General features: G+C 53.7%; 1 long non-coding RNA gene across 6 annotated transcripts in view; it reads right to left on the bottom strand.

Moving 5' to 3' along the window:
- LOC132250432 (uncharacterized) overlaps positions 1-16,975 on the bottom strand; it is a 65,510-nt gene that overhangs the window by 34,790 nt on the left and 13,745 nt on the right. For 4 of the 6 annotated variants that reach the window (XR_009462166.1, XR_009462167.1, XR_009462165.1 and 1 more), the window contains exons 3-4: positions 5,090-5,223; positions 2,390-3,855 (exon numbers count right to left, since the gene is read on the bottom strand). This is a non-coding gene — a long non-coding RNA (uncharacterized LOC132250432). The remainder of the gene's footprint in view (positions 1-2,389; positions 3,856-5,089; positions 5,224-16,975) is intronic. The other 2 variants (XR_009462169.1, XR_009462170.1) reach the window with 2 other exon arrangements.

The following is a 16,975-nucleotide window of genomic DNA, read 5'->3' as shown; positions in this document are numbered from 1 at the left end:
CCAGTTTTCCACGCAAAAAAAAAAAAATCACACTTCCAAAACAAATCCTCTCTCACCACACACCATCACATCTTCCACAAAAAAGCACATTTCCACAGACACGCTCCCCAGTCCCCACAGAATTCTCCCAATACCACGTTTCCCCAAACCTTTCCACCAACGCATCACCAAATTACCACAAAATGACTAACCTTCCACCAAACAAATCAGCACTTCCAGATAAAAAGGGGGTTCTCAAATCACCACACAGAACAAACTGTTTTCCACACAAAAGTCGCCACATGCCCTCAAAAAAGGTTTCCAAATCCCCACACCGTTTCCCCCACACAACACAACCATATTCCCAAGCACACACATTTCCAGTTCCCACAAACACCAGTTGCACAAACAGCTCCCAAATTACCCTAAAACTACCACACCATTTTCCACTGGCATAATCACCACATTTCCACAGAGTTCCTAAATCACCAGTTTTCCACACAAAAATCACGTTTTCTAACAAACAAGGTCCTTTCGTACCACACATCACCAGTTTTTCACAAAATTTTAAATTTCCACACACTCCCAAATAAACGTCCCAAATCCCCACAGACCTCTCCCAACGTCACAAAATATCTCCAAACATTTCCACAAAAACGCCTCCAACTCACCACAAAAGATGGCTGGTTTTCCACACGCAAGTCACCACAAGCCCACACACGAGCCAACAAAAAAAGATTTCCAAATCCCCAGACCATTTCCCTCACACAACACAGCCGTATTTCCATACAGTGAACCAACCCCCGTACAATTTTCCACAGGTCCCACAACGCACCAGTCACACAAACAGTTCCCAAATCACCCTAAAATTACCACACCACTTCCACACACAAAATCAACAGATTTCCACACACATTTCCACAAAGTTACCAAACCATCACGTTTCCACACAAAATAGCAGTATTTCCAAAAAAGGCACTATATCACCACACACCATGACCAAATTCCCCCCAAACAATCACATTTCCACAATTTCCAAATACAGGTCCCAACTCCTCACACAATTCTCCCAATACCACCATATTTCACACATTTCCACAAAACACCTCCAAATCGCCACACTAAAGGACCAACTTCCCACCAAAAAGATCATCACACTGCCACAAAAAATGTTTCCCAAGTTCCCACACAAAACAGGCAGCATGAAAACCCCCCGGCGCTCACACAGCTCCACGCCACTGCTCACAGGCACATTTCCACCCCCGCCCGCCCAACACGACCGAGACACCCCCTCCCCCGGGTCCGTCCGGCGCCGGGGCCTGCCCGCCCGCACCGCGCTGCCCCGCCGCGCAACGAGGCCGCACCAGGCGCCCCAGGAGAGCGGCGGCTCCGACCCCGTGCGGGGAGCGAGCAGCGCGCCCAGGGCCAGGCGGGCAGGACCAGCTCCCCGGCTCGAGGAGGAAGGGGCCGAGCTGCGGCACCGCGCACAAAACACCCGCCCGCCCCGCCCGTGGCCATGGGGGATCCCGCCTGCAACGCCGATGCCTCCGCTGGGCAAGCGGCTGCCTGACAGCCCCGAGGGCCGCGCACAGCACCCCGGTCTGCTCTGCCCCGAGCCAGCCTTGCAGACGGCCCCACACGTGCCGGCTCAGAGCTGCCCCTCGTGTCCAGAGCGCACGGCAGCGCCGGAGCCCGGGTGCTGCTGCGGAGCGTGCCCGCCGCCCACCGGGCTCCGACTGACACCGGGAACCGCGTGTCCACCCCACGCCTGATAACGCTGCAGGCCCTGGCTCCCACGTGCTGCTCTAATGACGAGGCATCCTGCTTTTCCCTGATTAAAAAAAAAAGCAAGCAAAATCTCTGGTAAATAACCCCACTTATTCTCAAATAAAAACACCAAAATGCCCGATTAAAATGAAAGGCCCCTCAACTCCCCACTCCGCCCAACCTCCTGGCCCCCAGCTCTACCAGAGGGGGCCCCCAGCTGCCAGCACTATGGGGCCAGGGACCCGTGTCCACGGCGCCCTGCCCGGCAGGAGACAGCGGCTGCTGCAGCAGACCAAAGCCCAGCTCCCCCCACCCACTGCCTGCCTGCTGCGGGCTCAGGCTGGGTGGGGGGTTCCTCACAGCTGTGCGCATTCCCGAGGAGCAGCAGGAACCCGTGCCCACAATCCTGTGTGCAGGGCAGGGGCAGGCTGCCCACTGCAGACTTGGGCTCCCTCCCTGCTGCCCTCGCCCCGGGGCCTCTGCAGCCCAGCAGGTGCAACCCATTGCTTTCAGGAACAGTGGGACCACATCCCCAGCCCACACAGCACCAGTGAGGGACACAACCCCATGCCACCATGCACTTAGGGGACGCATTGCCCCCGCTCCCCCACCAAACCCAGCCATGGATCACCTGTTCACCCACCTGAGTCGCATTTGGGACTGATCTCTTCCGTGGGGACAAGGCTGCGGGTCAGGAGTGAGGGCAACACAAGACAAGCAGAAGCTGCGGGCTGGGAGTCAGGGGCACCAAAGCATCCCACAAGCATGGGCTGGTGGGCAGCAGCACAGAGCACCCCCAGCACCAGGCTCCTCCCCCACTAGCCAGAAGCACAGGGACCCCCCCCCAGTGCCCTGCCCTGCACTAGGACGCTGCCACAGACCTGCATGCACCCCTCACCTGGTCTGGAACACATCTCTGACACCCGTGCATCCTGGTCCCTGCTCCTTTGTAGTTCAAACCCAACAATACCATAAAGTCCCCCCTGGCTCTACGCTCAGGTGACTGGGCCTGCACAGGCAGTGTCATGTCCCCCAGGGGGAAACCTGCACCCACACCCCATGGGCATGGAAGAAAAATGGTTGCACTGCCCAGGCACCTACATGAACTGCACCCCCCCACCAAGTGTTTCCCGGGAAGTTCACAGAGGGCAACACAGTGCGATTCCCTCATCTCTGTGCCTTACCCCATACACCTTCTACCGCTGCAGACCTGGAGGCATTTTGCAAGGTGCTCTGTACAGCAGTTTCATCTTAACTCCATAGAAAAATTGCTCCCTCTTAAGGGCAACTGTGCACCCCCTTACATCACCTTCCCACATACACAGGAGGCAGTGGCTACACAGCAGAAGCACAGACAGAGGAGGAGAGAGGGGAAAAAAGGGCCCTGAGACAAACAGCTTCAGGCTGAAACAAGTAAAGAGTATGCAGGCATAAAACTCTCTTCCCCACCTCCCTTGCAACTCTCCACGTGCAGCTGGGAAATACTGGTGGAGCCAACCTGCAGACTGGGATGGGACAAGGGATTTCATGGGAGGCCTTCAGGGGAAGGGTGAGACAGAGGCTGACAGAAACATTAGGGTAATGGGCTCTGTGGTGTTGGCCACAGGAGGACGAGAGGTTAATATGTGCTGAAGCTGCCAGAGTTCCAAGTGCTCGACACCTAATCCAGACACCGAGAGGTACAACAGCAAGTCTCTGGGTCTGAGCCACTGGTATCAGCCTGGCCCAGGGGCAGGCCATTGCTTTTGCAAGGCTCTCCTAGTAGTTGGGAAGCAACAGCTGCAGCCGCTGGAGGTGCTAGCTTTGGATGCTTGCAAGCAAACAACGTGCATCCGGTCAGAAGCTGAGGCAACTGCTGGCGTGCTGAGTTCCCTGACCGTGTCCAAGGCAGGAATGCGCAGGCACCTGCTGCCAGGGCTGGCTTGGATGTTTCCGGGAGACCGGTGCGGGCCCCAAACGCTTGTTTCTCAGTAGCTCACGCAGGGACCCGTTGCAGATGCGACGGATGTCGGGGACCCTTCTTTCTACTCCAGGCCTTTTGGTGCCAAATGTCACGTTGCGCCTCCTCACCGATAAGCTGGTTCCAAAGACAGGAGCGCAAGGACTAGCCTGTGAGAAAGGACAGACGCACATCAGACACTTTCACGCAAGGTAAAATGCTCACACTGTTAACCCCAGCACAAATAGCGATAAGATGACCCTGCTGCCAGCCTCGGCCATTTTCAAGGTGCCTAGGCTGAGCCGCACTTATGCTGTTAAGCACAAGGGCCAAGGCTTTGTTCTGAGTAACCGCAGTGTGAACCTTTGCAGTTGTGACAACTAACTTGGTCAGCAAGTAAAGGAAACCATCAAACACAATTAAACAAAGCACAAGGCCTAAAAGGAGCTAACAGACCATACATAAATGATCCCTATATGGTATATCATAGATTTATCTTTAGCTAGCAGTGTGGCAATTGATGTAACTAAATATATTGCATGTTATTTTCTATAATAGATATACTTTTGCCCTCCTCTGAACCCTCACAAGGGTGTCCACATCCCTCTTGAAGTGTGGTGTCCAAAACCGGACAGAGTACTCCAACTGCAGCTCGACCAATGTGGCATAGAGGGTAAGCATCACCTCCCTAGACCTGTTTGTTCTGCACCTGCGAACGCATGATAAAGTGCAGTTAGCTTTACCAATCGCTTTGTCACGTTGACAACTCACGCTCATCTCGGTGTCAACAATCACTCTGAGATCTCTTTCCACTGCTCTGATGCTGAGAAAGCTCTCCCGCAGCCTGTAAGCGTGCCAGTGATTCCTTCTCCCTAGGTGCAGCACTTTGCACTCGTCTTTGTTCAACTGCATCCTATTCTGGTCTGCCCATTTTTCCAACCTGTCCAGGTCCCCACAGATTTGGTCCCAACCCTCTAATGCACTGGCTCTCAAACTTTGTTTTGCATGGACCGCTTGAAAATTGCCAAGGGTCTCAGCGGACCACTTAATCTCTGTCACCAGAAAAAAATTAATCAACTGCAGGGCCAAATGCAGAGATTCTCAATTGTTCTGCAACCTTTCTGAGGACCACCTACATGGAGCTCATGGACCAGTGCTGGTCCAGAGACCACAGTTTGAGGACCTCTGCTTTAGCATGTTAACGTTACCCATAAATTTGGTATCATCTGCATATTTGGACAGAGGGCTTTCCACACCCTCATCCAAGTGACCGATGAAGACATTAAACAGCACAGGTCCAAGGACCGAGCCTTGTCAGACTCCACTGCCCACATCTTTCCAGGTTGATATCAACCCATCCACCACCATTCTCTGGTTATGACACCGAGCCATTTTGCCACCCACCTGATCGTGTAATCATCTACGTGACAGCGGCTCAGTTTATTAATGACATTAGAATGAGATACCATGTTGAAGTCCTTCTTAAAATGCAAGTAGATGACATCTACCTCAATTCCTGTGTCTAAGCATTTTGTGACCTGGTCATAAAAAGAAACAAGGTTAGTCAGGCAGGATCTACCTGCTATGAATATGTGCTCACTGCCCTTCAGCATCCCCCCACCTTCCAGGACTCCCATAAATGTGATCCTTAATGTTTTCCAAGGTTTTCCTCAGAATAGAAGTGAGACTAACTGGTGTCTAGTTACCCAGATCCTCCTTTCCCTTCTTAAAGATAGGGACCACACTGGCCCTTTTCCAGCCCTCTGGGACCTGACCCGAGTGCCACGAGTGCTCAAACAGCTGTGCCAGGGCTCCCCTATGATGCTGCCAAATCCTTCAGCACCCTTGGCATCTTGGATGAAGATCACGTGGGTCTGCTGACTTAAACACATCCAGTCTTTCCAAGTGCAGGCATAAAACTCTTCACCAAGTTGGCACAAACACTTGGTGGGCTGGTATCCCTTTTATGCCTGTCTAGCATCCAACTGGGAGATCTGTCCTGATCCATGTTCAGGAATACAGAAGCAAAAAACTCACTGAAGAGCTCAGCCTTGCCCTGCCCACCCCACCTATCACTATTTGCCCTAGTTTGTCCTGTAGGGTTCCTGTGCTACCCTGCACCTTCTTTTTACTCCTTATATACCTAAAGAAAGACTTTTTAGTTGTTTTTAATTTTTGTTGCCAGCCCAAGTTCCATTTCTGCTTGACCCTTTCTAACTGCCCCCCTGCAAGTGCGGGCCAAGTAGGTATACTCCACCTTGATAGATCTCACATGCTTCCACTGTCTATATGCCTCTTTTTTGCCCCTAGGTTTTCCTGCATTTCCCTGTTCAGCCAAGAGGGTTTTTTGGCCCCTTTTTCCCCTCTCCTGTGCAACGGGATCATCTTCTTCTACACCTGTAGGATTGCTCCCTTTAGGAACAACTGCCCTTCCTGGACTCCCATCTCACCAATGCTCCTGTTCTTCAGTGCCTCGCTAACTAATCTCCTGACCACACTGAAGTCTAGCACTCCTACCCTACTGGTTATCTTTTCCACCCTGTGCCAGGTAGTGAATCCAATAAATGGATGGTCACTGTCCCCTAGGTTACCTTGTGTCAGTCGATCCCCTACCAGGTCATCCCCTGTAGCCAGCACCAAGTCCAGTAAGAGGTCCCTAGTGGGACCATATACCTCCTGTGTTAGATGAAGATGCTCTTTGCAACAGTTAACAAGTAATAAGCCTGCATTTACATCACAAGCAATGGCCTGAGAAAGTACAATAAGAATCTGTTTCTCCAGCCTTCAATACCAGGCTGTCACAACCCAAGGGTGTGATTTTTGTTTTGTGTGCGCTTTGGCACCGCTGAATTATTTTCCCGCCAATTTGAAGCTTTCTTTGCAGGGTGCATTTCTTAGCTGCAGAAAGGAGATGCACGTTGCAAGGAGTTCCCGCCATTTGTATTAAAATTCGAGCCCCATTATTGGCTTGTGTTAAAATATTCCCACGTGGCGGCTAGCGATTGGCTTGCTAGCCGTATAAGAGGCTTGAGTGGTTTCCACCCAAGTCAGAGGACTCCACTAACATCAGGAGAAGGAGACTTCACGTCTTGTGAAGATCTCTAAGCGCTACGGAGCCTATTGGACCCAGCGTATTTCAGGAAGGCAACAGGGGTCTGATCAGCCTCTAGCCTCTCCCCGTCGCCAAGCGCAATCCTTGACGTATCCCTCTTCCCTGCGCGCAAAAAAAAAAAGGATCCACGGAGCCTAGCAAACTTCATGTGAGTCTATTCAGAGCTCTTTGCTTCGAGTACTTTCTTCGGTTGGCGCAACGGGCTCGCGGTTTAGAGCCTCCAACCGGATTGGGCTAGAAGGTTCATGGGAAGGAACTCTAGTCCGCCTCTCTTCTTTTCTATCTGTAACTGCAACTCAAGCAAGTTTTCCTGCCTGCACTGCGACCATCTTCGGTGTAAGTAAAATAATCTTGAATCAACCATTACGTGCCCGTGCCTAATTCTAGCGTGTCGTCTGCTTTCTCTGACCCAGCATGTCCGGGCTGCTGGCCACAGCCCGTGCCGCAAAAAAAGGGCCCCGGATCACTCCCGGCCCGCACACAGGTGAGACCAAAGATGAGTAACTGCTTCCTGAAAAGGTGGGAAAAAAGCAGCTTAAAACACCAACTGATTTTTGGTTTTGTGACCCTTTGTAAATTAAAATAGGTCTAGACAGCAGAGTAAAAGAAACAAAACAGGGCAAGGAGCATTCCCAGGTGGGCAGGGAAAGAGATGAGCAGTGCTCTTCCCTTCCAGAATTGTATTTTTTCCAGGGACACGGGCCCCAGCTCATTGGCATCTCCCAAGTCCACAGGAAAACAGATTCACTCTCATTCCCAAACTTCCAGGGACACCAATCTGCTTGACACATATCGGAATATCCATTTAAAAAACAAAGTGAAAACCACATGTAAACATTAGACGTGAACAGAGGAAAGCTTTAAAAGACCTTTGGAAAGTGGAGACAACCTGCTGTTAGCCGCCTCCTCCATCCTGCACAGGTGAGAATCTATATACCAAACATCTCAAACTCCCCTGAAGTTGAACTGATGTCCTGCGGTGCTTCCTGAACAACAGGTTTTTTCATTTATTTTTCTGCTTAAAAAATTAAAATTTGGTGCTTTGCAAGCTGCTCTCTAGACAGGTTTCAGCATCAGCATAGAAAAGGGGAGTGAGGGGCACTGGCCTTGAGGGGGGTGTAGCTTGGGAGGGAGGGAAAATGCCATGGGCAGGGCACCAGCATATTACGGCTGCTCAGCGCCACAAAGCCATGTGGGGAGACAGCTGTATGGAGACGGACAGTTTTACAACAGTAGTCCTCCTTCCAGATACTCTGCTCCTAAAACCTGTTCCATATGAAACACCATGAGTAGCATGGGCAGATGTGGCCCATGGAGAAACTGTCTGCCCCTTGGCAGGTACATCAATTCTGTCTTGCCCAATCACTGTCTAGCCTCTGGTGCATCCTGCTGCCTCTGGGCATGCAGCGGGGTGCGCCTGGACTGCCTCTCCAGGCTGTACAGGCAAAGACAGCTGCTTCCAGTTTCTGCCGCCACTGCCCCAAACCCAAGCTACTGGCAGGGACCCACACGCACAGCTCCAACTCCATCCAGCCAGTGCCCGCTCAGGACTAGGCCCGGCAGAGTGGATGGGCACCAGCCCAGCCCAGCCAGAACCCGTGCACACAGCCCAAACCCCAAACTGCACTGCGCCTCCTCTACACGTGCCCACCCACACTGAGCAGCAGCCATAGCTGCTGGAGGTGAACACAAGCTCATGCTCGGGACAAGGGACAAGTGGCCCCACACCTTTCACGGCTACCAGGCTCTTCTGGCTGCAACTACTATGAGCCTGAGGCTGGACTGCCCTATGGTTCCTTTGGACAGCCGCCAAGGCCCTGCTGCATGGCCCGGAAGCAGCAGCGAAGGCAGTGGAGACAAGCCCCAGGGCAGCCCACATGTAGACTCTGCACAGCTGCAGGAAGAAGGGACTGGCCACCGTGAGGAGGAGTCATGTTTCCGCCATGTCAAGCAACAGCTACTACCACTGCTCAGTGTGCACAGGTTGTCCGGAGCAGGGGCACAGCGGGCCAGGGTTATGCACACAGGTTCCATCTGGTCAACTTTGTCCAGGGAGTCCAGAGAAGGTGCAGGGTGAGCTGGGGTTGGGGCTTAGGCTGGGCAGTGTTGGCAGTACGGGGAGGAGCCGTAGGGCACACGGGATCTGGGCTATTCAGGATCGGCACCACTGACCGGCCCGCTTCACCTCCCCAGTACCGCCTCTGTGACCCACAGGCCCAAAGAGCTGCCGGCCCCTGCCTTACACCAACATCCTGCATATGCGCAAGACACAGGCAGCACAGAGGAGAGGAGAAAAGGAAAACTGAAATACATAAACACCTTAAAGCTGACAGAAGCAAACAGTAGGGGGCAAGGAAGCACCACCTCCACCCTACAACTCTCTAAAGCAAGCTGGAAAACATTGGTGCAGGCCTGCTGCACGCTGGGACAGAAGATGGGATTTCATGGGAAGCCTTCCAAGGAAGGATGAGACTAGGAGAGGCTGACAGAGGCTGTCAGGTAGGACAAGGTCACAGGGGCTGGGTGTTGCGCACATAAGGAGGAGTGGCTAACAAGTGCTGAAGACTCAGAGGGCTCAACACCTCCCCCAGGCACAGGGAGAGAGAATACAAAGTCTGTGGGGTCTGGGCCCCCAGTATTCTGCAAGTCAAGGGGCAAGCCATAGCTTTTTGAGGGTGCTACCAGCAGTTAGAGGCAAGAGCTGCAGTCAGCGGAGGTGTTACCGTTGGAGCAGGGCACGTGAATGACGTGCCTCCAGGCAGAAGCCTAGGCAACTGCTGGTACGTTCTGTCCGCTTGGCGTGTCAAAGCAGGAACACGTACTCGCCTGTGGTGCTTTGGCTGTTTCCAAGGGACCGCCACACCCGTCTCAGTTTCCAGAATGACCCTTGCAGACATGACAGCTCCTGGGGGCCCTTCTGCCCCAAGTAACATTTGTCAAACTGCAGCTCACCACTGATATGCTGGTGCCAAGGACAAGTGCATGAGGAGAGCCTCAGAGAAAGGGCACACCCATGTTAGACCGTTTCACACGAGTGAAAATGTACACGCTGTTAACCGCACCGCAGTGGATAAGACGACCACCATGGGCCGACCCAGCATGTTTCCATTAAGGGTACCCAAATCACTACACAAATATCATCACTTATCTATACACATTCCTACAAAAAGAGTTTCCAAATCCCCAGAAAATTTCCCTGACACAACCTGACCATATTTCCATACGCTTGCCCAATTGCCACGCAATTTTCCACACATCCTACAACAAACCAGTCCCCTAAAAACCCTCCCAACTCACCCTAACATTACCACACCATATCCACATAGAAAATCACCATATCTCTAAACACAGTTCTACAAACTACTCCTAGAGTAACCAGTTTTAAATACAGAGCCACTGTGTTTTCAAGGAAAGGAGCTATCATCACACACAATTCCCAGTTTCCCACAGCAAAAAACACATTTCCACATACATCCAGAAAAAAGGCCCCAAATCCCCAGCTTTCTCCCAAAGTCTCCATATTTCCCCAAACGTTTCCACAGAAACGCCCCAAATCACCACATTAAATGACCAACTTCCCACCCACAAAATCACCGCACTGCCAGAAAAAGGGACACAACCCCCAAAGACACCCCCGTGTCCTGCCCCCGCCGCTGCCGAACGGGGCCGGGCCGGGCGCCCCAGGACAGCGGCGACGAGCGCGGGGCCAGAGGCAGGCGGCGCGGGGCAGTGTCCCGCCAGCACCGGCTCTGCAGCTCCCGGGCTGCGGCACCGCGCACCCCGCACGTGCCCCGCTCCCACGTGGGTCACAAAACCAAGGTCCCCCCGGCGCCGCACCACGGTTCGAAGGAGAGCGCGCTCGGTGCTGCCCCCGGTGGCTCACGCCGGGCACTGCAGCAGGGGAGAGAAGCGGGGGGGCGGACGCTCCTGAGGACGGCTCAGTGCTGCTCTCCTGTGGTCACGCCGCGCATTGCAGCCAGCGGACAAGGACGGGGACAAAAGCAGCTCCACGTGTCCTCCTGTCCCTGCAGCCGGGCGCGGAGCCGGGACAACGGCGGGGAGGGGAGAATCGCTCCGTGCTGCCGCGGGGCTCCCGCTTCTATTCTACACGCAGCACACGCACTGTATACACATCTGCACACGCATCCCACCTCCACGCATTTCTGTCATGACAAGGACGTAGAATACGAATAATACCGGCAATTCTTCGCCCCCCCGCACCGGGCTCAACACGGTACTTATGTTAAAGCAAGGATCCCCACTCTCCACTGGAACAGATGTCATGCAGTTCTTACTGAACAACCTTTTTTCATTTTTTATTCACTTTAAAACAGGGAAACACCGTGCAAACCTTGCTAGGAACGACACACCTCAGAAAGGAGCCCACAGGCAGAATCGGGCCACACGCGGGGCACGCGGCCTTCGGCCAAAGGGCCACCCCACCCCTTCCAGGTGCCCGTCCCGACCCGGCCCCGCACAGCCCACGCCGCGCCCTGCCAGCGCAACGGAGCCGCTGAAGATCAGAGTCGGACCAATCAGCACGCAGTTGTGTCTACTCCTCCTACCAAACCCAACAGCCAGTCAGACTGCGGAGAACGAGACTTCCTCCTGGACCCGCCTCCACCGGCAGAGGCCAATCAAAGCGAGGAAGGTCGGAGTCTCCGAGACCCCGCCCATACAGCTCTTCCACCCAATCGCGACTCGCCTCAAGGCGGCCAACGGGAACACGCGCCTCTGATGCCAGACCTGCCGCGCGCTCCAGGACACGCCCCCAGCCCCGGCTCCTCTGACGATCGCTGGCGGGAGCCGCACGCGGGACCGACCTTTTCCGTGGAGACAAGAACGGGGAGCGGAGGCTGCGGGTCAGCAGTGACGGCATCACAAAACAAGCGGAGACGAAGAGCTGGGAGTCAAGGGCGTTAAAGCATCTCACTAGCATGGGCTGCGGGGGCGGCAGCAGCAAGGGGCATCCCCAGCACCAGGCTCCTCCCCCACAAGCCAGAAGCACAGGGACCCCCACTGCCCTGCCCCAGACATGTATGAAACCCCTCACTGGTTTGTAACCCAATTCGGACCAGTGCATCCTGGTCCCTGCTCCTTTGCATTTCAAACCCAACCATACCATAAAGTTCCCCCTGGCTCTGTGCTCAGGTGACTGCGCCTGTACAGGCAGTGTCATGTCACCCAGGGGGAAACCTGCACCCAAACCTCATGGGCTAAAGCTCAGGCATGGAAGAATGGTTGTACTGTGACCCACTCGACCCCCCGCAACAACGTGTTTCCCTGGGATCTAACAGAGGGCAACACAGAGCCATCCCCTCACCTCTAACACTTACGCCATTCGCCTTCCACTGCTGCAGATGTGTAGGCACTTCGCATGATGCTCTGTAGAGGGGTTTCAGCTGAACTCCGTAAGTAAACAGTTCTGACTGGAGGCCTATGTACACCCTCATACACCATCTCCCAGCATACACAGGAGACAGGAGGGCTACGCAGGGGCAGCATATACAGAGGAGAACAGAAAAGAAGCACTGGGACAGACAAGCAGCTCCAAGCTGAAAAAATGAAGGAGCGTGCAGGCAACGAAGGCTCTTTCCCACCCACCTCACAATTCTCCAGTTGCAGCTAGGAAATACTGGTGTAGCCCCACTGCACATTGTGATGGGACAAGGGTTTTTATGGGAGCCAGCATGGGAAGGCTGAGACAGAGGCTGACAGAGACAGCATGGTCATATGCCCTCTGGTGTTGCCCACAGGAGAATGAGAGGCTAATACGTGCTGATGCTGGAAGAGGTCCAAGTGCTCAGCACCTAATCCAGGCACAGCAGGAAACAACAGGAAGGCTCTGGATCTGGGCCACTAATATCAGCCTAGCCCAGGGCAGGCCATTGCTTTTGCAAGGCGCTCTAGTAGTTCAGAGGCAAGAGCTGCAGTCACTGCAGGTGATACCTTTGGACATGTGCAAGCAAACAACGTGCATCCAGTGAGAAACCAAGGCAACTACTGGCATGTTGTGTTCCATGAGGGTGTCCAAGGCAGGAACATGCACTCACTTGCTGCCAGGGTTGGCTCGGATCTTTTCAAGAGATTAGCGCAGGCCGCATAACCCTGTCTCTCTACAGCCTGCACAGGGACCCTTTGCAGACGTGTCAACTGTCGGGGGCCCTTCTACCCGACATTTTGGAGCCAATCGTCACACTGAACCTCTTCACCAATAACCTGGTGCCAAGGACAGTTGCACAAGGACTAGCCTGTGAGAAAGGGTGGATCCACATCAGACACTTTCACACGATGTAAAACGCTCACACTGTTAACCACAACACAGATGACAGTAACAGGATCCTGCTCCCAGCCTCGGCCATTTTCAAGGCACCTAGACTAAGCTGCAGAAGTGCTGCTAAGCAGAAAGCTCGAAGCCTTCTTCTCACTGAACGCAGCATGAACCCTTGCAGATATGACAACTAACTTGCCCAGCAAATAAAGGAAGGGCCCGAGAGGGGAGTGGGCAGGGGCCTGACTCCCTGCCACTGCACACACTACCAGGGAGAAATGGGAGCACATGCCCCCCAGATTTGCACGTTGGGTGGTGGCAAGCTGCCCGCAACATGCTGTATCTTCCCAGACTGCTGGCCTCTCCTGGGGCCCTCTCTGGCCCAGCAGGGCACACCCAGCATGGCAGGGCAGTCCAGGGTGGGGAACATCATTGGCATTGCTGCGAGTCCTGCATCGCAGTGACAAGGAGCCCCCTGCCCACCAGCCAGCAAGGGTGGCAGTGTGGAGGTGCGGTCCTTGGTCCCGGTGAGAAGGCATGGGGTGCCTCACCACACTGGCGGAGGGTTCACAATAGTGGCAACAAGCTTTGCTCTGCCCTGCTGTGACGGGTCCTACCCACTGGGGCAGGAGGGCAGGGTGCCGAAGCCCACAGCAGGCAACCCCCATTCAGCACCCCCACCTCCCACAGGGACCAATCCAGCTGTGCAACCCATGAGAGAGGGGAAGCTGGGCTCCACACTCTCCGCTCCACTCAGGCTGCAGCAGCCGCCACCTTCTACATCCGGCAGCCAGACACAGGTGCTGCTGTGGGGGGCAGGAGCCTGCAGATCTGGGTCCCCAGTCATCTAGTCTGGGAGCACCGGCAGGGCCAAAGGGGCTGTGGGTGGAGAGTGAGGGGCTTGGGGGGGGGGGGGAGGGGGCTGCAGCATATCACAGATGCTCATCGCCACAAAGCCAGGCAGGGGGACAGCTCCTCCTGGACCCGCGTCCCAGTGAACAACGGGGGCAGGGTGAGCTCTGATGTTCCATGATAAAAAACCCAAAGTCACATGCCAAGATTTATAGCTATTTAGAATTTATTTTATGATAGTGATTGAGGCACTGGTAGGAGTCCCAATTACTCAACACACACACACACACACACACACACACACACACACACACACACTTCATTGCAATAACAGAAAAAGGAAGGTTTGGGTGGGGGTTTAAATCAGAGAACTTGTGATTTTTTAATTTATATTTTAATAAAAAAAACCCAGCCTGTCTAGTAATAAGTTAAAAAAAAAAATCCTACTTTCCAAGAATTCTGGCTCTAAGCTTGCCAAATTGTTCCAACCATAAAAGTGCTGTAGTCCTGCCTCTCAAAAGACTGAACGGTATACCCGGCTCTTAATAGCCTGCATCACTGAGTAAAAAACCTTCTATGTAAAGGGTTCCATCGTACACAGGTGAAACTGTATAAAGGAAAGACAGCTTTTAACCTGCCAGTCTTTCCAGTGCTGAGTAGCAATGGCTACAAATGTGGCACTGAATATGCTGAGATCAGCCAAGGAAATCCTGGGTTAAACTCACTGCTAGTATCTAAAAGGTAAAAAAAATGTTCATATTTCATACCCCCATTCATACTCTCAGAAGCAATATCTGGGAATTTTTATCTGGAATGATTATACAGCAAAAGCTTTGTTAACCCGCATGAGTGGAGGTGGTGGGGGGGTGGGTGGGGGCGGAGCAGGTATCTAAAATGTCTGGTTATCTGAGACAGGGGTTTTCATCTTTTTTGAAAACCCCTGAAGAGTGGGGGGAGGGGAGATGGTGGCACCAGCAGTACAGGGTGGCAGGTGGCAGCCACCACGTGCGAGCTTTCCCTCCCGCCTCCTGCAGCCAGCCAGGAACTCTGGTTAATAGTGTATTCCGGATAGTGAATGCTGGTTAACACAGCTTTTACTGCACTTTGGTGTCAAATGAGGCCCCTCAATGCAAAGCCATATTTTGTGACTGCTAAAGTACCAAGAGTCTGTATTAGTCCATGGGGAAGAGTCTTAGGGAGTCCTGAACAACCCTCCCCCCTCTTTTTTTGCTACACGACATTACCCCTCCTTCCATTCTCTGAACCCAGAAACAGTTCAGTCTATCACATCAAGAGTAGCATGTCAGAAAAATTTCAGGGGAGCTGAGATGTATAGTCCAATGATGACATCCAATGCTAATGGGGTGACTTCAGGTAAGAACAAAGGTCCCAAGCCCTAACTGGCTTTCCCTGCTCTCTACAAAATGGGCCAAGAAATCCTTATCTCAGAGAAGGGGGCTGGAGTACAGAAATTTCAACCTGAACTCTACAAAACCCCAAAAGAAAAAATGTGGGATTCTGGAACTGGCCTCAAACCTGAAGGACAGATTGCGAGAGGCCCTGGCACTCGCCCCCTGGTACTAAGTAAGTCTATGTATTCTTTGCTGTATGTAGCTGCTCTGGCCAAAGGTCCCCGATTACTAACATCCCAATAATCTGGTGTACATTTTATGGAGGAACTTGCTTTGCCTTGTCTTCTACTTCTCCAGAGACATCCTGGGTGTAACGTGTATTTGATTATGCCGGGGTGGGCAACATATAGATCAGAGTCTGGATGTGGCCCATGGAGGGACTTTGTTTGGGCCAGGGCAGGCCCTCAGTCCTACCTGACACAGGCGTTGTCCAGCCCATGACGCAACCCGCCGTCCCCTGCCCACACAGCAGGGCTGCAGCTGGACAGCCTTTCTAGCTCTGACGCAGCTCTGCCCCCATCCACCCTGCTCCTGCTTTGGACTTGGCAGACAGGACCATCTCCAGACCAGCCAGAACCCACGAGCACAGCCCCAACCCTGGCCTGCCCTACACATGCTCCAGAGTCATCTACCCATTGTGAGAAGCAGGAGCAATAGCAGTGGCAGCCAAGCAGAAGCTGCTACTCAGCACAAGAGAACAGTGGCCTGACACACTTCTCAGCTGCCAGAACCTTCTTGCTGCAGCTGCTCAAAGCCAATGTCCAAACTGCCCTGCAGCTCTGCTAAGCTGCCACCGCTGCCCTGCTGGGCAGCCTAGATGTGGCAGTGAGGAGCCGCAGGGCAGCCCAGGTGGGGACCCCTAATAGCTGCAGCAAGAAGGGCTTGGCCAGGGTGAACAGGAGGGGGCCACATTTCTCCGACGTGCAGCAGCAGGTTCTGCACAGCTGCTGCCACTCCTCAGCATTGGCAGGCACCCCAGAGAAAGTGCATGAAGGGCCAGGATGAGGAGTGTGCATGCAGGTTTCAGCTGGTCCACCCTGGGTAGGGAGATTTTGGAGTGGGCTCGGGGCAGGCCAGAGTCGGGGCTGGGACTGTGCACTATTGGCGGTGGCGGGGAGAAGGCACTGGGCGCATGAGCTGCAAGCTATTCAGAGTGGGCAGTGTTGACCAGCCCGCTGCAGCTCCTCAGAACTGCCTATCTGGCCTGCAGGCCCAAATACTGGGCCATGCTTGGCTTACACCAATGTCCAGCATATACACAAGACAGTAGTAGCATAAGGAAAGGTAGAGGGAAAAAGGGGAACTAAAACAGATAAACAGCTTCAAGCTGAGAGAAGCAAGGAGCTGGGGGGGTCAGAAGCAAGGAAGCTTTCTCCCCACTCTCCTGCAACTGTCTGAGGGAAGCTGGGAAACAGGGGTGCAGGCCTGCAGCAGACTGGGACAGAACAAGGGATTTCATAGGAGGCCTTCAGAGGAAGGATGAGACTAGGAGAGGCTGTCAGGTAGGACAGGGTCACAGGGGCTGGGTGGCTAACAAAAGGTGAAGCCTGCAGAGATCAAAGTGCTCAACACCTCACCCAGGCACAGTGAGAGAGAATACAAAGCCTGTGGGGTCTGGGCCCCCAGGATCCTGCGAGCCAAGG

The sequence above is a fragment of the Alligator mississippiensis genome, chromosome 4, assembly GCF_030867095.1.
Source record: "Alligator mississippiensis isolate rAllMis1 chromosome 4, rAllMis1, whole genome shotgun sequence".
Taxonomy (NCBI): Eukaryota; Metazoa; Chordata; order Crocodylia; family Alligatoridae; genus Alligator; species Alligator mississippiensis.
The sequence above is the reverse complement of the archived record's forward strand: the minus strand, read 5'-3'. Positions and strand labels throughout refer to the sequence as shown.